This window comes from Labrus bergylta, chromosome 17 (assembly GCF_963930695.1).
Source record: "Labrus bergylta chromosome 17, fLabBer1.1, whole genome shotgun sequence".
In the NCBI taxonomy this organism is placed as follows: Eukaryota; Metazoa; Chordata; class Actinopteri; order Labriformes; family Labridae; genus Labrus; species Labrus bergylta.
In genome coordinates this window covers 11,783,858-11,806,509 of record NC_089211.1, presented here as the reverse complement: position 1 = coordinate 11,806,509, position 22,652 = coordinate 11,783,858, and the positions used below count along the sequence as shown (strand labels likewise).

Genomic DNA, 22,652 nt, shown 5'->3' with positions numbered 1-22,652 from the left:
CTCTCTTTGATGCAGCTGTGTCGGGAGCACGAGGGTCTGATGAGCGGCTGCATTAAATAAAGGAATTATTCTCTGTATTACTTTTTTTATTATAATTTACACCAGCTACATTACATCACATTGTGCTGAATCCATGCCTCAGCACAAGGACTGCAGGAAAAACATTTTATTGGTGCAGGTCATGTTTGTGTTGTTTATTATTCTTATTTATTCACATACTGACATGAAAACATAAAGGCCAGACACAGTAATAGGCACAGAGGTATTATGCAAAGAATAAAAAGGGAGGCGGTACAGAAATTGATGGTGTTAAACCTTTCTGCTGGGCATTCACGAAGGTGCTGCAGAGTATATTTATTTCACGTGCTCATTAGGGCCCGACACCTGAAAGCAGTACGAGAACCCTACGGGAATGCAAGGAATTACCCAGAACTCCCACCAGAAACGTGTGCATTGCATGTCGGCGCCGATCTGTTACGGCTCTGAGCACCCTCGTCCGTCAACACCCACAGGCAGCATTCTCAGCGTTCTGCAGGACGGAGAGCGTAGCTGGAGAGCGTAGCTAGACAGCTGGAGTGCCCAGACTAAGGAGTTCCTGCAGTAATTTTACAGACTCCCTCACGGCAGCACAAGATAATACGATGTATGTTTTTATAAAACCATTTGAAAACACAAACAAACACACATACGGTCAGTGTTTTTTTCTGAAAATAAACCGGATGTTTTAATGTTGTTTTGCTGTCTGACTTCCCGTCCTGCTCGATCTTTTTCTGTGGTAAATTGATGCGCCGTGCTTCAGCATCCCGGCAAAAATAGAAGCCTTGCGTATGTGAGAAGAAGATGAGACGCAGCGTAGCAGAGCGAATGGAAACAAACACATTGAATAAAGTAAAAACCTATCAGCTCCACTGATGTAAAGACGCAGAGACGGAGCAAACACGCATCAGGTGGAATTTAGGCTACATTGTTTCTTTCCGCCAAATGAATCCAGTATTTGTTGGCTAAAACAGAAATTGTTATAATTCTCATTTACAGTAATTAATGTTGTTTATTGAGTATCCTGCCCTAAACTCAACGACACACACATAACTTTCCTATACTCATAGTGACCCCTACTGATGACAGGAAGTAACAGCTCCTCAGTTATTACTTGGATTTCCAACAGGGTTGACCATTTCTCCCTCAAGATTGCTTTGGAACAGTCTGAGAGCAACTGTAACAATGGAATTTCCCTCTGGGATTAATAAAGTATTTCTGATTCTGATTGTTTTATTGGAAGTTGTTTTTTTAAGGGGAAAATATTATTCACTGACAAACTTTCTACTAATGACCCCAGTGGGAAGGTCATTCATTTGCTTTGGGTATTTTGAAAGGGTGGGTCTAAATGGCTCAGTGGAAAGGCAGAGTTTTTATTTATTCATAAAAGTAAAGTAGTATTTTAAAATTGGGATCATGATTAATCACAGTCTCTACCATGATTCATCATGATTTAATTGATCAAAAGCACTTTTAAATACCATCTGTGTGTCAGGTGAGAAAACTTGATCTCAACAGGAAGTGTGTGTTGCAGGGAAAAGACCAGCACGCTGCTAACAGACATGAGGATATATACCCCATGAGTAGCTCAGTGACCTGTGAAAACATAAAACAGAGTCATAGCAGCCATCTGCTCTGCCTCTGGTCTTCTATTCATAAATCTGCTGACTGAGCAGGTCGGTGGAGAGCGTTTATGTCTTACTCTGTCTCCTCCAGTCTTCACGTTATTTGTAATAGATTAAATCAAATTAAGTATTTAGTTTTAGGAGGGAAACATATTGGGAATCACCTGAGAGTCCGTTTGTTACAGATCTGTGTATTCTCCATACCAGGGGTCTTCAATTAAAATTCAGCCAGGTCTGGTTCGACAAAATGTCGAATGACAACGTGATGGTCCAGTGATAGTCAACACGAGGCTCTCAAGCCACATGTGGCACATTTTGGGACTAGTTGTGGCTCTTTTAGGTCCTACCTGGAAGAAAAAAAATCCAACGTAATTATTTAAAAAAAGGGAAACATTGTCAGCAGAAATTATTCTTTGCAAGTCATGTCACTGTGTTTCCCACACACATTTTAGGAAAGAAAGGGCTCGTCCAGGTTTTGAACCTTAAGAAAAGAAAGGGCTTTTTCGGGATTGGAACCCGATTAGAATATTTGATTGTGGCTCTTGCCGACATATTTTTTGGTCAATGTAGCTCTTAATTCTAACAAGGTTGAGTACCACTGGACCAGAACATCATAATGTCTAACTTCTGATATGAATCAGTACCAAATATTATGTCACTCCCATTCCCTCCTATTTGGTTGACTAATATTTAAAACCAGTTTTATTATAATCTCAACACATATGAACATTTATACGGCTTCTCTGTCTTTGCCTGTAACATCCCACTCTCACACTTTCTGTTTTGCTTGGTGAGAGAAGTACACTTGAGCTCCCTCCGTTAAGATTTATATCTTGAGCTGGGGATGTCTCAGGCAACCCCTGATTCTGTACAAGAAATAGACCCAATGTTGACAATATTGACCCAAAACCAAAGAAACTTTAAGGGAACATTCTTGGCATGTTGTCAGGCAGTTCACAAGTGTGTCAGGATCATTTATTTTCTGTGTCCTCGGAACTGATTTGAGTTTGGGTTTGACCGCTCAAAAGATGTGTGCGTTGTCTCGTAGTCATGCTCGACATAGCTGCATTTAATGATCACGATGGTACTGAGACATTCGAGGCTTTCTGCTTTCAAACTGCCCATTGGAATATGATATATGTCTGTCTTGATTAAAAACACATGGAGGCAACTTATCCCATACTCTTACTTTCTACTGCTGTGATTCTGAGACTTTCCTGTGTGCTTACACGTCCACATGTTTCTGTATTATCACACACACACACACATACACACAATGCTCACTCGCATTGCCTGGTCTGAGTAAAGGATTTGATTTGCTATGTATCATGTGTGTCGATTTTTAATGAATGCATTAGTCTTTGATTTTCCTGGCTGTTGAAATTGTTACCGTAAAAGGTCAGAAAAGATGTGCATTTTAAAATAGAAAATCTCATCAAAATAAACCTGGGTCCAAATTAAGCAGAACTCTTCGGACTGGAGTCCACCAATAGTTGATGTCTGCTCTATTCTCAGACAATAGCTTCAATGGTAACTTTGTCAAACTTTTTTCTTCATGGTATTGCAGGACCTCTCTCAGTAGATGGATTTCAGCAAAATGAGAACAACAACAACTGGAGGTGGTAAAGGATTAACCAAAACAAAACAGCATTTTTTGGCACAGTATAATTATATTTAAATCATGCTAATGAGCTTGGTTTTGGTAGTTTGAGCACTGTTGGAGTGTGTAATTGAAAATTGCAACAGATTGCACCCTCGCAGGAAACATGAAACAATCATAGTCGAGTTTACTTAATGAATAAATAAATGAAAATTTTCCTCACATCACATCAGGGGGGAAATTCTTCACAACTCATAGGCATCATAGATGCTTTTGTTGCCAATTGATCAAACACACTGTTTTCTCTTGATTTTCTTTCACTTCATATCACCCCCATCAGTGTAATTTTACACCTACAGGAGTGTGTGAGATTTGTATTTTCATTAGTGTGCTCAGAAGTCTTTACCAGCACAGATCCCACTGTGACCTTCTGCAACTTTTTACAACCAGACACACAGTTAGAATAAAACAACATCAGAGGAATTGGAGAAAAGGTTGGTGGAAAACATTTAAAGAAGAAACTGTTAGTTTTGTCTGATGAGTCAGTTGAAATCACCTCCACACCTCCAACACAGCTTTACTGAGGGATAATTGTGAGAATCTGGAAATTAATTTTCTCAATAAGGAGCAGTGAAATTGAGTCATGTTTCCTGTCTGATCCCACTGCCCGACACTGTTTGAACAGAACAAATTAACAGCTTTAATTGCTTGGAGCAATTATATTTCCAGGGATAATTACTCCGTTATAGACTCTGATATTGGTGAGGAATTTGATTTAGAATTTGTTTTGTTGGCCTTATCTAGAAAATAAATTGAGAGAGATCATTTTGTTTAAGCAAATTAGTGATAAAGAGAAGGTTTTCCCTCCAGTATCTAATAAAGAAATTGCCCACAGCTCTCCCCTCAATTAGAAGAATCTCAATTTGTAATGTTGAGTTAAAAAAGATTTGGTTTTCGAAGGGGTTAGATGAAGAAAGTAAAGAAGGTCTAAATAATTGGGGAAGAAACTGCGTGGAGCATCTGCAGTCATGAGGATTAATCAGCACAAACCTACTATAGCGGACAACTTTTATTTTAACATTTATTCTTGAATTTGGACTGTCTCAGCATCCCAGGTTGTTTATTCTGCAGTGTGAACAGCCTCAGGAATGCAGGGTGTGGCACTGCTGGCTGATGAAACGTCAGATTTTTATTTTTTGGAAAACACACTGATAAAATCTAAAAGGAGCATTGACAACACATTATCAGAGTTTGGACTCAGAAACAAAAAAAAATGAACTGCAAGCTCTGCAGACATGTTGAATTAAATATTTAATTAAATTGTAATGTGCATTGAGGCATGAAACACAAGCAGGTATGAGGTTCAAACAAGATAATAGAGTGTGGGGCTGTGATTCAAACAACCACTTAAATGTAAAATAAAATTTGCTAAATCAGAGACCGTGAAGTTTTAATGTGGGCAACAGAAATGGAGGATGCTGCAGACCTCCCTTTTGATGCCTTCACCGCACTTGAAGCTTGGTTTAATGAGAGACAAATGTGTCCAATTATCCAGGTAGCAGGTGCAGTAACATGGTTGGGTCTAAGCAGAGGAGAGCTTCTCCTCTGGCAGCCTGTAAACATTCACTGTTGTAGGTCGGGTGTAGTGCGCAGAACACAGCAGGCAAAAACGATTGTTGTGCCTGCTGTGTTCTGCAAAACGATTGTGACAGCAGATGTTAAACTTTCAGCTCGCTATACAAAGTCAGTGTTGTCTGTGTCCATTGAAGTCTCACTGTTCCTTAGTGTTTGTGTGCAAATGTTTTTGCCTTTGTCTGCCTCTCTTTGTGGTTGTATGTCACAAAGTGGTTTCATGAGAATGCCTCTGGTGTTCTGCTTTAAATGGAGAGTTGCATTATTGTGCCTTTTTTCCCCACATTTATTCTACGTATCTTTCCATATCAGAGTGTGTGTTTTTGTGCATGTATAAGTAACAGGATGTCAGGCTGCATGTTGGAAGGGTGACACTACACTTAGTGCTGCAGATGATTGGGCCGACTTGAGAGGGTCAAGGGCCTATTTCTCCCTGATTCATCTGCAGGTTAAAGGTGCAGATGGAAGATGGAAACAAAAAAAAGAAAAATTATGAGCTCAGAAAAAGCTTTTTGCTGTGGCTCATGTGTCATTGGGCAAGACACTTCAAGTTGCTCCCACATCATCTGCTTATGAATGAGATTGTTTGCATCTTTTTTTTTAAAGATTTATTTTTGGGTGTTTTGAGCCTTTATTGTAGAGATAGGACAGTGGATACAGTTGGAAATCAGGGAGAGAGAGAGAGAGAGAGAGAGAGAGAGAGAGAGAGAGAGAGAGAGAGAGAGAGAGAGAGAGAGAGAGAGAGAGAGAGAGAGAGAGAGAGAGAGAGAGAGAATGCAGGAAAGGAGCCACAGGTCAGATTCGAACCCAGGTCGCCCACTTGAAGGACCACAGTCTCCATAAATGGGGCGCACGCACTGACCACTGCACCAGTAGGATTAGATACTCCTGATGGTCACTTTACAAAGCAGCCTCTGCCATCAGGATGCACGTGAATATGAAGGTGTGACCTGCCGAGTGAAAGTGCTCTGAGTAGATAGAAGACTAGAAAAGCGCTATACAAGCTCAAGTACATTTACCATTTAGGTGGAATGAATCTAAGAATTAAAACAGGAGACAGATACCCAATCAAACAAAGGGGCTGGAGGGAGAAATGAAGGATAAGATTCTAGGCTAACCACGCAATGGGCTGTCACTCCAAGCACCGCCCTCTAACCTTCCAAATAAACAAACTGACCTGACAATCCGACTACCGGAAGTCTCCAGCCCAAACTGAAATGAAGAAACTAAAATGAGAAAACCCTGCAATCTAAAACATGCATGGAGATAAGAAACCCCTGCTCGGGGAAAATAAAAAGGTTAATGGAGAAACAATCACTCCTCACCACCTGCTGTCAGGAGAGTGCCCACACCTCTGAATCCCCCTCCTCACTTTGAGTAAATTGCACTCACGTGAGCAGCAGGCAAAGGGAGGAGGTAGACCAGACGCCGAGAGAGAGAGAGATGCATGAAACAATCCTGAATAATGAGACTGTTCTCGTTCTCTCCTTGAAGTCTAAAAACAGTGCCTGTAAGTGCAGTGTCTTTACTGATTAATACAACCTGTGGGCTTTGGGTAATGGGACTTGAAATTACAGTAATGTAACTTTACAAGTGAAGTGTTTATTCAGCACTTTTGACAGTCAATTAATTATTTCTAAGGCCCTGTGTCCACTCAGTGTTTTTTCTGTCCTTACCTAGCATCTTTTTAAAATTGTTTTCAATGAGTGGAGAGCAGCAGGCGGCTACTCAGACAAAAAGCGCAGCGCCCGGTGTATTTTTTCTGAGGGCTTCTTTAAGGCAGCAGGAGAACATAAACCCTTCAACCACCCACTGACTCTACTAAAATGATAGACAAACATGAAATTGGCATCCAAAACACAAGATAAGTAGGAGCCACAGTAGGGATAATGGAAGGGACTCACAAAATGGCCAAAAGAAAAATGTATCAAAACAAACAGCCGAGATCATCATTTAAAAACAAAAGCCCAGAAAGCCAATTGATGGTGTTGACTCTGTGGATACACACAACCAACTAAGCAAAGAAGCATTCCACCTCCCAATATATCCTCCCAGCCCAGCTGATTGTAATCAGCCATCAGGTGAGAGAGATCATCACAGGTGCAGTCAATAGCTCCCGATGAGCAAGAAAACCTGTGACGAAGGCCCTTTCTGAATACCCACAGTTCAGTAGGCAGTGTGTACTATTCAGTATGGAGTTTCAGTATACTGAACTTTCGTGGTCATTCAGTATGCATTTTTTGGGTCCACCTCAGTATACTGAACATTTCAGTATGGATACTAACTTCCAGGTTTCATGCAGTATGGATCGGATGCGTGCTTTCAGGAAATTAATTGTATTTTACCCACAATGCTGTGCGAAATTAAACGTAAATCGTCGCGTCACAGCCGCCTCCAAATCAAAACAAACAAGCGGGGATTAATAGAATCAATTTTTAATCTAGAGTTAAAGTCCCGACTGAAATCACTACTTTTAATTAACAACAGAAATTAAAACAAATGTATACATTATTATAAAACCTTTCCCCCTCTATTTAAATAATGATTTCATGTTTTAAATGCATCTTTATTGGTTTATTTTACTTTATATTCTGTATATTACTGTCTTTCATTTGTACTTTTCTTTATGTACTGTATGTTATTTAGTTACTTAATCTGCCTTTTACTTGATTTACATTGTGATATTGTTTTTTTTTTTTACCTGACTGTATGTGCGCATTACTCTTCTTAGATAAAGTTAAACAAAACAAAAAAAAAAAACAGGTGGATGCGGCCAGTTTGGGTAACGTAAATGACGCCACTTCCTGACTGAATGAATCAGACGAAGTAGGAACAAATATCTGCCTACTGTGCGAGCCTACTGAACAGTAGGTACTAAACAGTATACAGCACGGACAGTAGGTACTGACTACTGCCTACTGACAGATTGAGTAGGTACTTGGCAATTCGGATACAGCCATGGGGTACTTCTCATGTCCTTGGGCACATCTGAATTGCAAGTTTTTATCAGGTAAAGTACACAGACTAAACACTGTTACTGTGTGTATTCTATTGGAAATCATACAGTGCGTAAACAGAAATAAACAGCTGTTAAAGCTGACAGACTCTCTCCATGCATCTCTGGTGGGAGGGACTAAGACACAAGTGAGGGAAGCAAGTGAAGGAAACACGGATGCAATTTAAGAGACATGAGAAGTACCCATCTGTCCATAACAGGACACATGTCCTTCATCCTTCAGCTCCCCCTTCCCGTCCTGCCTCCACACTTCTACTGCCCACTTTCCTGCTTTCTTCCCAGCATGGGTCTGTGACACAAAGAATAGCAGAGTGGGCTGATAAACATCTGAAAGGAAATTCTGCGATTAATTCCAAGTAAGGATATGCATCTCAGAGTTGTAGCAGTATTGATTTCCAATTTAAAAATAGCAATCTTATAATGTTTAACAAGTTTGGATGACAAAATGAGATGAGGTTATTTTCAAGAATTTTAGGTTCAATTTGACCTGTTCCTTCTTTTCTTTTTTTGCAACCATCAGATGCTAGCTTATGTTAGCCCTATGGCAAGAATGTTTACTGATGCTTAAAGACACCAGATCTGTGTCCGTGTGTCTCTCTCTCTTTCTCTTTCACTCACTCACTCACTCACTCTCGGTCATTGGTCTTTCTCAGAGAGCCTGATGTAAACATCTAGATTTCCCTCACACCCCCCCTCATACAGAAAGAGTGTGACCTCTGAAGCCATCTCATCTCTGACTGAATGATGAGTGTGAAACATCCTGTGTGGCTCAGAAATGGCTTCACAGTGAGAATGAGAGGCTTGTAGAGTTTGCTCGGCTATGAACAGTGTACATGTGGAGATTTGAGGCCAGAGTTGAGTATCCACTGACAGACTGTAATGTGCTGTCACAGGATCGGTGCTTCTGAACACTTTGAAGCCTCTGCAGGATTTTGAAAATACGTAAAATAATCTTGTGTTGTTGCTTTGTAAACTCTCTTCTTTGTATACTTGCTTTTTGTCATGTGGGTTGCTTAAATGAGTACTCAATCTGTTAATCAACAGGCAATCAGCTGTATTTGCTATATGTTCAATATAAATATAAAAGGAGTATTCAAGCCAAAATATAATCTAACAGCTGGTTAAAGATTTTCAGAACACTTAAAGAAAACCTAGTGAATGTATCACACATCAAAACCTTAACCTCAATTTATATTGGTTTAAGATATATCAATATATTATTATATAATATTCAAAAAACACTTGTTTTCCATGTTATTGTGCACATTATGCGCGACATGTTTCACACGTGATCACATGCTTTTACCAATATCAAATTCATTTTTCTGTCAAAAAGGGATAATAGTAGTTATTGTAGCCAAAATCACTTACACTGTGGTAACCAACATTATTGGGTAATCTATCAGAGGGGATATCCGACAGTCATTAAAACAGTTAATGCATGATGCTTTATCATATCTCATTAAGGGACGCATCAACAAGCCCAATCAATCCATTAAGAAGTCGAGTGCGGAATTTGTATTTGCCTGAATCTCGGTCAACACATTCATGTTTCACTCGGGGACTAATTTTGTATCCACTGCTAGATCAGTACTCCTGGTAGTTAACATTTGAAAGAGTAACTCTTTTTGTACCTTTGAGTGCTCTTTCTGTTACAATATAAATTCAAAAGAGGCCAAGGGGAGCAATGACAAGCTGCCAAGAGAGCTGCGAGGCATGATGCCCATTATGATGCTTGTGAACCGCTCAGCTGGGTTCTTAAAAGACACCGAGCCATTAAATGTGGTGCCTTTTAGTAAAGACTTTTTTTTGGTAAATCAGCTGCAGGAGTTATGAAGGAAGAAAACCATGTGGCTAGTTTTTGTCCTCAGTGGACTTCCTTGTTTGGCAGACGTGTACTGGTTTATGTCATCCTTGGAGGCGTATGGGTTTTAACAGGACCAGTGTTAATACCATCACACGCACACACCCTGTCAGATCGATGCAAACAGAACCTAACAAGCATGCTCTAGTGCTAGTATTTAGAATAGGTCGTTAACATTGAATGGAGAATAACTGTGGGTTCTCTGGTTGGTCGCGGATGAATACAGCAGGCTAAGATAGTGATCTGCTCTCGTCAACAGATTGCTTTCCTCTAACAGCCTGCACTGCTTTTGGACACCCAGATGTGATATGAATACCAATGCATGTAATCACAAAATGAGCCCTTGCTCATGCTAATAGAGAAAATCAATGAGGAAGTACAAGTGTACTCAACAGAGAACCACATGATCCAAAGGCAATCAAAGCTGTCTGATGCTCTTCTTACTAACACATTTGTGCTCATGTTCATAGTGGTGGTGTTCTTAACAAAAGAGCTAACCTCTTTGATTCCTCAAAGAAATGGGTTAATGTTAATATTGAGAACTCGGAGAGGGCAAGCGATCTCCAGTTTGTGAGCTGGATGGCGTCTGGATGATCAGCGGCATGAGAACAAATCAAAAGGAAAAAGAAATGGTGGTCTGTATATGCTTCTTTCTGTTTTCAAGGACACCAATCGATGTAGACGTGTCAGCCTGTGTCTTTGAATGTCATTAAAAGCATATACTCAGAAGCATATGATTCAGAAAATGTAATCTCTAACGCAGAGAAGAGGGCTCATGGAGTGATTATTTTGCCTTGTGAGGAGCAAAAAATGAGTCTCTCAAACTTGTTATGTAGAAGGAGATGGATTGTGGATCTCTTTGTTGGATTTATTCTTGATTTACTATACTTGCTGATATGGGTAACCTTAGGCCTCTGTACTACATATATTTCAGTCATAAGTGATGCATCAAAGAGTGTTGGCTCAAGGCATTTTATAATGCACAGCACCTTATTTTATGACTAGATATAAAAAAAATGAAGCAACTCTGAAAAGCTTGTCCTCAGCAAAAACCCAAAGGCACGCGTGAGGTGATAGCAGAGCAAACAACGGGATAGGTCCTCCTCCAGTCCTCCTCCTCCCACTACTGCTGTAGGCTATTGCTGTAAGGGTTGTGATCAGGCTTTGGTGGACTCCCTTGCCCACAGCCAGGACAGGAAGAGCCCTCCTCACCACAACATTCACCCATCCAGACCGCCTCTCCTCGGCTAGTTCAATCTGCTTTTTGTCGCCACTGAACATGTAGTCTTCCATGGTCAGCACAAAGCCTTCATCCCCTCATCCACTTTTCTTTCCTTCCAATCTGAAAATCAGCAACTCCATAATTAGAAATATCAGTTTTTTAGATGCTACCACTCTCTACTGTCCCCATTATCTATCATTATCTATCCCTCAATATCTAAATGGTTAATGGTAAATGGACATGAGCTTGTATAGTGCTTTTCTAGTCCTCTGACGACTCAAAGTGCTTTTACACCACAGCTCACACCTACCCATTCACAAACTGATGGAAAAGGCTGCTATGTAAAGTGGCCGTCAGAAGCATATAATACCATTCATACGCCGCTGAGGAAACAGTGGGAGCAATTTGGGGTTATGTGTCTTGCCCAAGGACACATCGGACATGAAGCTGCAGGAGCTGGGGATCGACTTATATGACCTGTGGTGCTACATTTGCTTGTTTGTTCCTACTATGTTGTTTTTTGTAATATTTTTTTCTAACTTCCAACTAATGTCCAGGGTCTTTTAGTGCCTGAAAAGCTCTGTTTATATAAATGTTTTATTATTATTATCTTACTAAACCATTTGCACACTCTTGTACAGTAGTCAGAATGAAATAAAACTCGGATCATTGAGGGAAAATGACAGACACCCAATTCTCTTAGCATCTTTATTTTGATTTCCCCTGAATTCCCGAAACCACTGAGCTCACTCAAAAGATGCAAGCGTTTCTTGCTTCAGGGAGAGGCTTCTGAGTTCATCTCATTTCAGAGTTTGTGAGCACCAGTGAAACGACAGTCTGTTCTCTCCGTCGGCTTGTGCCTGAGTGTACAGTAGAGTTTCCTCAGGGCCACTAAGAGCAGGCTCCTCTCTTCCATGCTGTTTACCCCCTCACTGCTGTCAGAGGAGCTCCACTTTCCTCCAGTGTGAAAGATCAGCACAGTCCACTGTACCTTTGCCAGTGGCGTCTTCACTACAGATAGTCCTCAGGACTTTAAAAAATGCATTTGAGCTATACTTACAGAGAATACAGTCAGGGCTTCCCAGACTAAACTTTGATCATCTATAGACTTACCAGTGGGGTGCATTCTGGGTAAAAACCTACATTTTGTTTTTGCCTGAAGCTGCTCGGTCTTCTCTATGGACTTCCAAGCATCTTCACACTAAGACAGCCACACACACACACACACACACACACACACACACACACACACACACACAAGCACTCAGACACACATGAATACATAATGCAGTTTTCAGTTAAAGTCGCCAAAACAACATGTTAATTCTTCACAACACTCTGTCACCAATGCACAACAGAAGAAGCATTTCTCATTCTAAGTACACACTTGCCAATCTTTAAGAATAATTAGGAGAATGATGAGTTTCAATTGTAAATATCATTTAGCCCTTTGAGCCGTTTGTCCTAATAAAAATAGATTATTTTATCAAAGAGGACATATTATACCCCTTTTTATACCTTTTAAAACAGTCCCCTGTGGTCTCAATGACACATATGTGCTGTACTTTGGTCAAAATACAACATGAATCAAGCACCAGAGGAGATTTGTGACCCTGTATAAACCAACTCTCTCAGAGCGCTCCGTTTTGGTGTGTGTGTCTCATTAAATGCAATGAGCCCCCCCCCCCCTGAGTTTTCCCTGTAGACATCACTCCTCTGTAGCAAGAAGGAAAATGGCAGACCTGTGCAACAAATTTGCTCTAGGCTGGGGGTGGAGTCCATGGGTGAGTCATGGAGTCCATACCAGGGGAGGGGAGGGTATTTCTTTTGCCAGAATCCAACTTGTGACATCACAAGCTGAGCAAATTTGAAACGGAGCACTTTACTCTGTGTTGTAAGTCTTATGCAGACTACAAGTGGATGGATTTATTTCACATTTTGTGAGTCAGTAGACACTCAGGTTACCCAAATATATGTTCACAAACACTGTAAAAGTGGATTTTTCATAATATGTCCCCTTTAAGATGGATTTTTTTACTGTCCAAAGTTTTCAAAATCTGCAGAGAGGCGTTGATGTACATTGACATGCAGTGGTAGTAAAATTTAGTCAGTGTTTTGTATTTGCTCTTCACAGTGGAAAAAAAACCTTGTGTATGTTTTGGCTTTTCACTAACCTAAATCTCAACACATATGCTGTCACATGTAGAGCTTTTATACTCTTAACAGTATACTGTAGCACACAACCCCTTGGCTCCTCTTTAAACCCCCTCCACCAGGACGCAGAAACACCATAGAGCTGTTAAAAAAAAATCAACTTCTGCTGGAGCTATGTGCAATTGCAGCCACCCACAAAAAAAAAACCGCACACAATTTTTCCTTTTCAGTAAATGTCATTGTTTTACATCACGGGTTGTCAAGTATCTCCATGAGAAGCCTGACATCCCCTTCCCAGTCTCACTGTACAGAGCATCATTCTTTTCATCCTTATTCAACAGTGTGTCACTAACTGAAGAGGCATTCCCTTACCTTAATGGCCCCTTTTACTATAATATATCGATATAACACATTATAATGGAGGGCCCAATAAAGCTGTCATTCTCTCTGTGTGATCGAAGGAAAAGACAAAAAAAGATATTTCTTAAAAAGCCCATATTATGCCCTTTTTGGGGTTTGTATATTTAATCTATGTACCTACTTTTGTACGTTCACAATAGCTAAAGTTCGAAAAAAGTGTCTGTTTTCATGTACTGCTCCTCCTTGCTCCCTCTACGCTCTGAGTCTGTCAGCTGCACTCTGTTGAGCCCACACTGTTAGACCCCACGTCTGCTCTGATTGGTCTGCCGATCCGCTCTGTCGTTATTGGTCAGTTGCTCAGCACGCTTCTCAGAAATTTCAACATGAGCTGCAGGGCTTGCCACAACGAGCCAATGGTCTTAGATCAGTGATCTCACACTGACAATGACGCCGCACTGACAAATTTTTATCGAGGGGGGCTAGAACCGAGCGTTACATGCGGCTAATGCTACAGCTAACAGGAGGATGTAGGAGAAGCCGCGTTTCCGTAGACTTTGAATTTTTGCACATAGATGTGCCTAAACATGCACAGGACACTTGGAAAACACACTAAAGAGCATAAAAAAACAGAAAAAGCATAATATGGGACCTTTAAAACAAAGAGATTTTCTCAAACAGTTGAATCAAATTATATCAGTACTTCTTCAAAACTACAAAGATTTTTTTAAGGACGGTTACAAATTACTGAAGTTTTCCATCCATTTCTACTTTTCAACAATACTTAACAGTGGTTTGCATTATTTTGACTCGCAGCCACATTTTCTGATGTATAGGGTCCATTGACTTTCTTACATTGTAACCTTACTTGAAATGCCAGAACATTACTCACTGTGCTCCTTTTTGCCAACTCACTGCATTATCCTGACCCTCCTGACTGCACACATACAGTAAACATCCCCTGTGAATAATATGACTACAGTACAAGTGAAATGGATTCACTTGGATATTATTACTTCTTGCTCATAGTCATTAGTGATACATGTTTCCTTTTGTCAAAGCCCACCAGCCCATCAGCTGTCACTGTCTGTGCTTTTATTTGACTTACTTTCAGAGTGTGCTTACCCATGAAAGATGGTCACATTCAGAATCCCACAGCCGTTATCGTCGGTCTGAAATGACACTGGCCACACAGTTAAAGCTGAAGCCTTGGATTAGCTCTGTGGGATCCTTGTAGATAGGCTAACTGCTGCTCTGCTCAGCTCAGCACATTTTACCCCGTTCCTTCAAGTGCTATGGCGTCCTGGTTCATCTCATCTAAACAACCTCCGGCTCCTCAGTGACTCCCTGCTCTAACATTCTCCTTCTCATTTCCTGAACACACACAACACTTGGTCCACAGGCAACTGGCAGAATTGAAGTGTCATAAAAAGCCCATTCATGTCCCACATGTGTCTTCGAAGCAGAAAGCTCTGCGGTTGTTTTCCTCTCTGCACAACCGGCAGATTGCTGTAGCTCAAAAGTCCTCCCCAGAGAGACGTGATGCCGAGCAGAATGAGTGGGAAAAAATGTTCTTTATGCAGACAAAGAAATGTTCTGAACCTGCTGGAAGTTTTCCCAAGTCGCACATAAACAAGGCTCAAATGGGAGGTTTGTCTTTTTTATGTGCATTAGTGTTTTTTTAAGATTCCTTTAACGCTGATATAGATTATTTCAAAGTGAGCAGCGACAGAGGATGTGTTTAAAATGTCATCCTTGCAGCAGTTACCTTTTTGGATTTTATCGAAGCAGCTTGTGTTGCAGCATACTGGCTCTTTGAGAATAGACAGTTTGGCAAAAAAGATTGAGTTGTTTATGATGTCTGGACCCTGTGATGTGTAATTACCCTCTGAGGTCTCCATCTCAGCAGGTAGAGAGAGATGCCTTCTTCACTGTTTGTGTTGAACTGATTTCCAGAGCGTCTCAGTGCTTTAATAGACAGGTTGTATATACAGTATTATACAGTGTCAATTAACTATTCTAAATACACACTTACTTATTCTAGGAAGTATTATCCTTTTATGTTTGTATTGATGTGATTATTAGAGATGTTGGTTGACTTAACGGTTAAACGCCATCACCCTTGCTAGTTGGCACCAGAATTACTACTCAAATGATGAACATTTTGGTTAAATGTCATGCTTGATCTGCAACCAGCCAGTGTTGTAGCCACAGACTGGCTGTTAATTCGGTATGCTCTCCCCACTCTACTACCCGGATGTAAACAAGCACAGTGAGCCATTAGCATCTTGCAGGAACAGCACGGTGTGGCAGAACTTTGAGCTAAAAAATGGAGGTAAAGTTGGATGTAGGATTTTCCAAGTTAAACTGGCATATAGACCAGAGTAATGTGTAACCACAGTTAGCACATTCATGTGGCTGTGCCAGTATTTCTAACGTTAGCAACACTCGACAAACCAACTAGCATAGTAAGAAAGACTTATGTTCAAGCTCTCAGGGGTTTATTGACATTTTTTAACTACACTAAAAGAAGCCATTGGCTTTTTTCTCTGAAACGTAACAAACTGAAATTTAGAACAAAAGACTTTCCTCAGACTTCCTGCTGAAACCTGAGGCATTAAGTCGTGCCACATCTATCCTTGTAAGGTCACAATACTTCATTTTTCCTCATTTCTCTGAAAGGAGGAATCTGATTCCACCTATTGATTGCTGCATGAATGTGTTGCCTGGTGATGAAAGATGAGGTGTGCTTTGCTTTCATGTGATCAGATTAACCTCCAGCAGGGAGCGAGCTCTGTGCTCCGCCCTGCTTCTCTTGCAGTGTCAGGGTGCGTGTGACGGGCAGAGCTGTTTATGTTCCTCTGTGTTTAGTTTGTGTTCAGACATCAGCCAGAACATTTCACTAACCAGGGGACTGTATTTCTAGACACTGACAATGTTTTACATCATTTTATATATCTGACGGATGCTTCTGAAATTGTCTTGCTTGTTCTTTATTTTGCAAAGATGTATGATAAATATATTGATATTTTTTTCCTTCCTGCAAGAATTTAAATAATATGACGCTATAATGCTTCATTAAGCAGTCCTTACTAAATGCAAACCTTTAGGTAGTTGTTCTGCAAAGTAGTTTTGGAGACATTCAGTTGTCATTTTTGGGTTCAGTTGCTCTTTTTTGCGAGGCATGGCAGAATATGGGGCTTGATGATGCACCGTGGTTCCGTAGCCAAATAGCCAAAGATCTTTATCCTTTTGTTAAGGTACAGCAATTGACTGTTACCACGTTATGTTCAGGAAGCAACAGTTAAACCACAATTCAATTTTCACATGGAACAAAGTCCATGACTCATCAGACTTAAGGTCGAGGTCAATACTTGCAAAATTAAATGAAATCTGTTGATATTTCCTGGTAAACACAAGTTCCAGCAGAAAGCTTTTCCATAAAGACCTTCAGTTTACTTTCGTTTTCAGCTTTATCTGACTTTGCACATGTGATGATAACTTTATACAAAGCTAAAGCTGTGGAGCTCTTTTTTTCAGGCAGTAGCCAGCTTCGTGCTCTGTGTGGCACTGAACAGCAGTTCAGACGCACAGCCACATAGCATAGCAACGCTTTTATCTGCTACCAGTCCTCTTAAAATCCAATTCTGCATCATCAGTTTCTAGATGTCTACAGTCATTGCCGTGGCGATGATAATTGCAGGATTTACGCTGGCTGAATTAAATGGTTTCTGTTTCTTTAGTGCCATTCAAGGAATTCTAAAAGACCAATGTTAAAAGCTCATCATCTACGGAGATTTTTTTCAAGGAAACTGTCTTCACATTTATTTCCATGGGGTCTAACTTTTGCATATAGTGTATATACATAAATAAATATATATATATGTATAGATATAATTTCTTTCCATCAACTTACTCATTCACTCTACCTTTTCAACAGATTCATGCCTATTTCATTGATTAGTTGTTTGCTTGTTACATTTTTACATCACATCAGTCTTTTTATTGTATGTATGTATGTGTGTAAGTGTGTGTGTGTGTGTGTGTGTGTGTGTGTGTGTGTGTGTGTGTGTGTGTGTGCATAAGTGTAGATATGTGTGTATATTTAATTTTGTTCTGAAATTGTGTAATTCTATTTGCTTAGTTGTTTTATTTGTCTATTAAGAGGTGAGGTCCCGTGTATAAGCCTGTTGGCTTTTGACCTCTCCTGACATGCCTTTTATATTTTTTGTTCATCCTATTTGATGTATTCTTATATGGGTGCTAAATAAATAAATAAATAAGTGGCTGTGGTCTTGTTGCACTTAACGTAAAAGCCAACAGCATCCCAGAGCAGAAACTACTGCTTAGTTTTTCATGATTTGAAAACTTAATTGTTTACAAAATGTTGCCTTGTGGTTAATAACACAGTCTTCTGCTGTTTAACAAACTTTAACTAAGTGGGTCTTTACATGGACTTTAAAAGACCGATATAAGGTCCATTGACGTTGATCCTAAAGTCCCCTCAGAAGTTCCTCTGCCGAGCAAAACCCCCCATATTGAGCAAATGTGCAACAAAAGAAAACTCTTTCACAAAGTTTTACCCTGTGGACCTTTGGACATTTAGGATTTGAAAAGCTGTTTAAATCTTATCATTAGACGACATAAGACAAGATGTGCCTACTTTTAGACCAAAACGCAGTAAGAGGATTTCTTTTTTGCAACATTAGAGAAAATGGTGTAAGCAACACATTTCATTTAAAAGGTATCAGGGGATGTTTTAGCACTGGACCCTGGCTGATTTTCTATAAAACAACAAGATGCACACATGATGGCTGTTTAAATAATGGCGAGAAAAAAAGGAGGAGGAGGAGGGAGACGAGATGAAGGGAATATATTTCTTTGGTGGAATTAGACTTCAGCCGTCAGGGATAAACTCAGGTGATTCAAAAATACTCCAAATCTAAAGCAACACATGGCTGTTATACATTTTAAGAGTTACTTAAAGAAGTTGGATTTTTTGCAGATTCAATGGGAAATTCTCGAAATGCATTCTATTTTAGAGACCCATGCTCTCGTGGGCCTGCTAGCTAACTGTACATTGATTTAACATCACAACATAAAAAAAATCCATCTATTAAAGAGACATATGATCCAGATCACGTCTGATATGTCACCCCTCGGGTCCTGTCCTGATTGGTTGCCAGTGCTCTGAAATCCTCTGAAACAGTTTACAGTGGATATTTAGCACACTTGGGTGAAGTTTTCCACGCTGATTATTCTCATTTTCATTTGCACAAACAGTCCAGCAGACATGATTAAAATGTACATTTAGCTGCAGAAATAAAATCTAAAGGACAGATTAGAGCTGAAGATTACATCGACTTGCTTCTCTGCATATGATAACCAGTTGGTGTCTTCTTAGGAAGGGACATTTTCTAAACCTTGAGTTACAAATTGTAACATATTTCTGGGCTGTTTGTCCTAGTTTCCACTTTCCATGACACAAATAAAACTAAATACCACAGTGTGTCACATCCCTCAGAGAAACAGATCCAGACAGGAAAAATCCTCCAACTGTACCACAAGCATGATCCAACAGCAGCTAATCACCTGTTCCCCACATGACCTCGCTCTCTGTTCTGTCATCTTTTAAAGTAAACGTCCCACCTTTGGTCAAACTTTGTTCCCACAGTCACTCACTGTGAGCGTCTCAGTGGAGGCCTTTATGGTGTTCCTCCCCATTGGAAAATAAAGATGCTGTTTCACTCTGGAATCTGAGGAGTTTAGATATATGACTGTTTTATCATTATTTTATGGTGTTGTTTTCAACATCAGTATCATTTTAGTTTGAATGCATTTGATTATATAGAACAGAGGACTATAATCAGGTTAATGTCTGTGGCTTTTTTTCATTTGGGCAGCCACTTTTATTATCATAGCTGTAATTAGATAATAAACTACAAAATCATAGCTGCAAAGGCCATACTAAAGAAACACATATTGTTGATTTCCATTTTATTGGTTGTGTTAACAACCAATTTTAATGTTAACAACACTGACAAAGACAGAAACAGAGGATCACAACAAAATGATTTAAAATAGCAATAACAGTAATAAACTAAACAAAACAAACCGCCACTTAAAAAAAAAAAAGAAAATCATTATGTGTCCATGTCAGTCCAGATAATGATTACGGTGTCCATGACTTGATTAAAGGTCAGGGGTAGAAGTCTGTGAATCCCAGACTGTTCAAGTTTGAGGGATGCTCAAGATAGAGGCAAGAGAGCAGAGATCAGAAAGCATCAAAGCATGAATCAGTTCAAGGCTTTCCAAGACATTTAGTGTCATTTTTGGCATCACTCCTTAATATATCCAAAAATAGGTCCCCAGATCTAAAGAAACTTAGGATGGTTGTTGGACAATGTGCACTAAATGTTTTCAGGATATAGGCAGGAAACAAAGTCATTTCAAAAACAGGGAAAGCTGATTTCCACTCTCTCAAGATAACTTTTTTTATGATTTTGAAGTAAGATTGAGTGCCAAGGATAAGCCTGGTAAATCATTTTTCCAAGATATTAGAATGCAATTCATTGGATTGGCAAAGACTAGAAGTTGGCATTATGGCAGGGTGTACTACTTCCCCAATAGCATTCACAATGGTTATGCAAGTAGTTATCAGAGCTTCAAAATGCGTTGCACCTCCCACCACTTTAGGCCTAGAATGATGTCATGACATTGGTGACCACAACAGTGCCATGTATCCATGTACAAAAAGATTACTTGAGAAGCTAAAACAGTTTCTCAATGGACTGGGATACATATTAAGCCTAGTAAATCAAGAAACATTTCAGTGTCCAGAGGAAGGTTAATAGAGAAGATGATTTTGGAGATGAGGAAGAAATTCCATCCATGAGAGAAAAGTCAGTGAGGAGTTTGGGTTGGTGGTATAATGGGGACCTGAATGATGGTGAACAGATATGACAACTTAAGAAAGATGTTGGAGAGCAGTTGGAAGGATAGATAAGTCAGGGCTCCCAGGTGAGTTGAAGTTGTGGTGTCTGTAGTTTGGACTATTTCTCAGATTGAGGATAAATAATGCCAGTTGGGGTAAATGGAGAAAAATCAGTCATCACCTTCTTTTTTTCTCTCTCTTCTCTCCCCTTTTGAAAATGAAGATGGCATAGAGATTGGGTAGCTCTGGGATGCCTGAGTTAACTGTTCATACTCCCCAAGGTGTTGTAGGACTAACTGGATGAAATACCAGTGAAGGGATGTTCCCACTTGACAGCTTACAAAATTGTGTTTAGAGGGCCCTTTAAAGGGATACTTCACCCGTTCAAACATGAATCTGCATTGACATTGGGTCATATATGCAGTAGAACTGATTCTGAGATTTTTCCCAGAAGGAATTGGTATTTTGGTAATTCCTGGCAGAAAACAGACTCTATGTCCATAGGCAAACAGTGAGAGCACCGACACTACCAGTCCGCCCCAGCTCGAGCCGACCCCGGCTCCTTGTCCTCACCACCGCCGACAGGCAGGCCCTATGTCACAGCTGCTGAGCTGGCAGCTGGTAGCGGCTGGCGGTGTCCAGCAATATAGCCGCGAGACAGTTGCTGCCAACAGGCTGGTTTTGTTTCAGCTGCTGCGGCCAGTGGCCAGCGGCCGCAGCTGCCAAGACACAAGACCGGCCTGTCGGCAGCAACTGTCTCGCAGCTATATTTATATTTTTTCGCCATTATCAGCTTTCTCCATAGAGCCTGTTTGCGTAGCTTCCAAGCAATATGGCGGATGTTAAGTTTGGATTCTGGGAGTGAGTTCCTACCCACTGATCTGTGATAGGTCTGTAGCTTCAGGGGGCGAAAATATGAGGAACAAGCGTTGTCGTTTCAACCCGCTAACCGCAACAGCTTCCAATGAAGCAAAATGACGATTTTTGCGTCATCGGAAGCTCCTTTTCAGACTTAGAAATACAAAGATTTCCCATCTCAGGGGAAAATGAGGTTTCTAATGATACAAAGCTTAATGCAAATGGATGAAGTATACCTTCAACAGAACAGGTTTAAAATGTAATTTCAGCACCTGGAGCTTTCCATAGTCAATAAATGTACATATTGACTAGATCATGTTTATTTTCTTGGCTCTCTCCTTGTGAGAAATTGCATATCAACTATTAAATTGATTTAACCCTGATACTTTAGATTTATTTTTGTGTTTTTCTATGCCTTTATTTTTGAGATAGGACAGTGAATAGAGTCAGAAACCAGAGAGACAGAAAGAGTGGGGAATGACATGCAGGGAAGAGCGACAGGTCAGATTCGAACCCAGCCTGCCTGCTTTCGAGGACTTATGCCTCTGTACATGGGGCGCATGTACTGACCACTATAGGCTACCAGCGACCCTATATTTTAATGTTTTGATATCAGATCATGATAAATCATCTTATTTCATGACCATATTTTGCATTTCTATCCTAAACATTGTTGTAACACTACATGAACAGTATTGAAGGGGGTGTAAACCTTAAACACATCCTCACATCCTCCTTCTTTCTGAAGTGCTCTGCCTGAAGCTGCGTCTGTCCATCAAGAAAGCTGGTCAATGCTCTGCTGCCCTGAACTGTCACAAATCACTGCCATGCCACGGCTTCAACAGCATGGCGGGTTCAAGAGAGAAAATCAATATCCTTTCATGGACCATCTAGAGAATGATGGGGAAAGAAAAACAAGGGATTGGGATACTTTCCAGGGAGGAGAAAGGGAGGGAAGGGAGCACGTTTTAGGGCCCCGCAGGGTCTGGTGATGTCGGATGGGCTCTCTGGTTGGTTAAGACAGAAGTGTGCTGTAGCTGTGTGCAAAACCAGTTAGAAAGAAATGTTTGGAGATTATGAAGATTGGGTATGATGCATATTAACAAACAATGGTTATCATGTATTTTTTTCCATACTTGATTGTGGTGAATTACAAGATGGAGTTGGCATTAAAGAGGGAAGAAAGCAGGAAGGAGACAGTGATAAGGTCTGAGGTGAATAAAGAAAATACAGAAAAATGAAAGAGAGAAAAACAGACGAAGAAAGTGTGTCATAATGAGAAAGATCAAGCGCAAAAGAGAACATGAAAAAGTGTTAAACGTGACCCAGGAAGACGCAACTGTTTTGACTTGAG

At 40.3% G+C, this 22,652-nt stretch overlaps 1 protein-coding gene across 1 annotated transcript in view; it reads left to right on the top strand.

The window, feature by feature from the left end:
• The window catches only part of si:dkey-112m2.1 (transmembrane protein 132C), a 113,494-nt gene that overhangs the window by 13,899 nt on the left and 76,943 nt on the right, over positions 1 to 22,652 (top strand). The gene's annotated exons all lie outside the window — the stretch shown is intronic.